This window comes from Aplysia californica, unplaced genomic scaffold (genome assembly GCF_000002075.1).
Source record: "Aplysia californica isolate F4 #8 unplaced genomic scaffold, AplCal3.0 scaffold00099, whole genome shotgun sequence".
NCBI lineage: Eukaryota > Metazoa > Mollusca > Gastropoda > Aplysiida > Aplysiidae > Aplysia > Aplysia californica.
In genome coordinates, this window is record NW_004797369.1 from 636,664 (window position 1) to 639,771 (window position 3,108).

The window sequence follows — 3,108 nt, forward strand, 5'->3', positions numbered from 1 at the left end:
GGGAGAGAGAGAGAGAGAGAGAGAGAGAGAGAGAGAGAGAGAGAAATGGGGGTATGTGAGGGGCGGGAGCTTCTAGAACAAAAGAATTGACAGAGTGATATGAAAGAAAATGGAATATTCTTCTTGAAGGCTAACGCCCTTCGCAATACATTGCAATGTTGGCCTAAGTCATGTCAAAAAGCGAGTCAATAGATGCATTGTTAAACAGAAAAAAATATTTCAGATAGGACGATTATAATATCCCAGAAGGTATGGTTGACATGTCAACTTTGCAATCTGATATTTGTGTGTGTGTTTTTGTTGTTCTTGTTTGTTTGTTTTGGGTTTTTTGTCTGTTTTTTTTGCTAAGTACATTGAACGTGTTTTTTAGCCCTCGTCGCCTCCATTCAAATCTTTTAGAAGGCGGGCTTCGATACTATCTGTCAGAGCCAACTTGAGCTGAGAGGGATATTATGCACTAGCACAAAGGCCGAGATACTCGATAAAATTCTTGTCCACACCTGAATCGAATTCAAATTTTCTGCATGCGACGGCGCAGCGCGTAACCCCTGCCCCAAAACCCTCGGTGAAATCTACCACAATGTAGTGGCTGGCGAATTAATTTAATTGTAGCCTATCTATCGGCAGAAAACTGGACAAAAGTAAATTTCAAGCGTACGGTCATAAAACAGGGATAAAGAGCATCTTTCGCAAATGACGTCACAGACACCTAAGTATGGCTTCGTGGAGACCCCGGATTTGCGCATGTGGTCAAAATAATTTTCAAATGGGGAACAGGGGTTGGGGGGAGGGAGGGAGGGGAGAGGGGAGGGTTTGTCTAACTTTAATAAAAATGTGGACCTAAAGGGCAAACTGGCAGAGAGAAGAGAAACTTTGTGGCACGAAAAAAAAAATTCCATAAGTGAAAGATTTGCCTGAGGAAAACACAGTTTGTTTGTTTGTCAGTCAGTCAGTCAGTATGTCAGTCTGTCTGTCTGTCTGTCTGTTTGTCTGCTTGTCTGTCTATCTGTCTTAACTGTAGGTAGATAAGTCGGTAGGTTGGTAGTTGGTAGACAGGTAGGCTGGTTGGCAGACAAGTACACAAATACGTAAGTACGTAGGAATAACTATGCTCTGGAATTTGCGTGTGCTTGTAAACGGGGGAAGGGCAGCGGAGAGAGGAAATATTCTCGATCGGCTGGTTCTGCGTAAGCTGCAATACTTGTAATTTCACTACTCACTGATCATGCTGTGCCAGTTTTACTTAAAGCACTTCCTAATTAAGAAGCACTCACTCAATTCTGGCTTTGGCGCACAGGTTAATTGGCATTGCCAAATTCATCATCCCTAAAGTACTGTCATCAGACAAAACATAGAGTAAATAAATAAGTTAATAAATGAGTAAATGGATGAATGAATGGATGGATGAATGAATGAATGAATGAATGAATGAATGAATGAATGAATGAATGAATGGACAACTTGATAGACCAATAGACTCTTAGATAGATAGACTGACAGATATACTGATAGAAAGACTGAAAGATAAACTATTAAATACATAGACCGAGATAGATAGATAGATAGATAGATAGATAGATAGATAGATAGATAGATAGATAGATTCAGTGTATTCGTTCTAAAGAGAAACGTGAAGTTCGCCGTCAACTCAGGAATTGGGACAAAGCCTTTAATATTTTACATGTATTAAGTTAGAGTCCACCAAAAATGCATATCCTGCTTCAAGCAGTTCTCGTTAGATCTAGGTATCCAGCAAACATAATTAATTTTTATTTGTAACAGTTCGGGATTGATTGCTTTGTTTGCTCTATGTTTACGCTTGGTGGGGGATTGTAATTTAACCCCGTAGATGACGTCTTGTTCGTTCTCGCACAATCCCAAACGGTTGAAGTTAATGGACGTATTTGTTGCTGTTGTGAAGACTCGCACAACTGCACGGTAACTCCTGGGTAGTCGGTCTCTTTGTTTCAAAGTATCCTGCTGTTCTTCCCTACCGGGAACATTCAACTTTAGGACCTGTAAGGCGCATATGTCTCTGCTGTTCACGAATATAATCCGTCTCTGTTGATAGCCAAGTACCTATCTGCAGTTTCTTTTAACCGAGGCAGATAACGTACAGTGTCTTTTCTAATGACACAACATACCACCAGACGGTGCCAGAATTCGAACTTGTAGTGATGATACGAATGTGGAGAATGATTATAATATAGAGGGTTCGGGTACAATTAATTCAAATTCATCTTGGAGGCTGTGTGGATTTGGTAAGTTAAATATTCGGAGAGAGTGCTTGGGTGGGGCTCTCATATGGTTGTTCCTATCAAATATCGATCATCCTTTTCTTTCCTCATATTTTTCTGTGTTACTCTCTAGAAATGCTTCTATTCTCCAGCACTCATTATATGAAATATTTGTATTGCAGGTGCATTGCATTCTTACTAAAACTACACTGAAATTTAGGAGCGCTTTACGGAAAAGTGAAAATGCTATTTTATGTCTCCTGTCGATTCGGGTCATTCAGATTTTAGAAAACAAAACATAAACAAGCTAAGAGAGCATTATACCGCAAGCTGAATTTTACGTCTACCTGGAACGAAATTGCCCCCTAAGGTGTTACAAATATTTCTCTTGCCTGTGACATTATAAGGTTATAATGTAGATCTTCTTGATAATAACAATCTCTATCGGTGGAAATTAACTAATTCGCCCTTGTGTGAGAGGTGTAACTCTCATGAAATTGAAGATGAATTTCACTTTATTTTCTATTGTTCACACTTTGTCCATTGAAGGAAATTGTTAATCCATCCCAGCCTGACTCGGCCCAGTGACAGAAATATGCAATTTTTGACTCTTGATAAGAGAAAGGTACACAGCCTGTACTTATTCATTATGGAAACTTTATTTATCAAATGAGTGTTTTGTGGCCTTAAACACTGAATAAACTTACTTACTCACTGACTTGTAATTCAGGGGTTATCAAACTCAAATCAAACTTGGCCGGATAAAACACAAGGTTAAAATTATGAAATCAATAAAAGCACGTTTACTCTGTACTGTAAAGAACAATGAACCGATTCCATTAATGTTTGTAGCATATTATTGCCCCCCCCC

At 39.2% G+C, this 3,108-nt stretch overlaps 1 protein-coding gene across 3 annotated transcripts in view; it reads left to right on the top strand.

Annotated features, from left to right (window-relative positions):
* Positions 1 to 3,108, top strand: part of LOC101853452 (beta-1,4-mannosyltransferase egh) — a 119,634-nt gene that overhangs the window by 2,970 nt on the left and 113,556 nt on the right. Inside the window, exon 1 of one of the 3 annotated variants that reach the window (XM_005095258.3) lies at positions 1,917 to 2,261. The exons of the other annotated variants lie outside the window; for them this stretch is intronic. The gene's annotated coding sequence lies outside the window, so the exon portion shown is untranslated. Of the gene's footprint in view, positions 1 to 1,916; positions 2,262 to 3,108 lie in introns of those variants that run through there. 3 annotated transcript variants of the gene reach the window in all.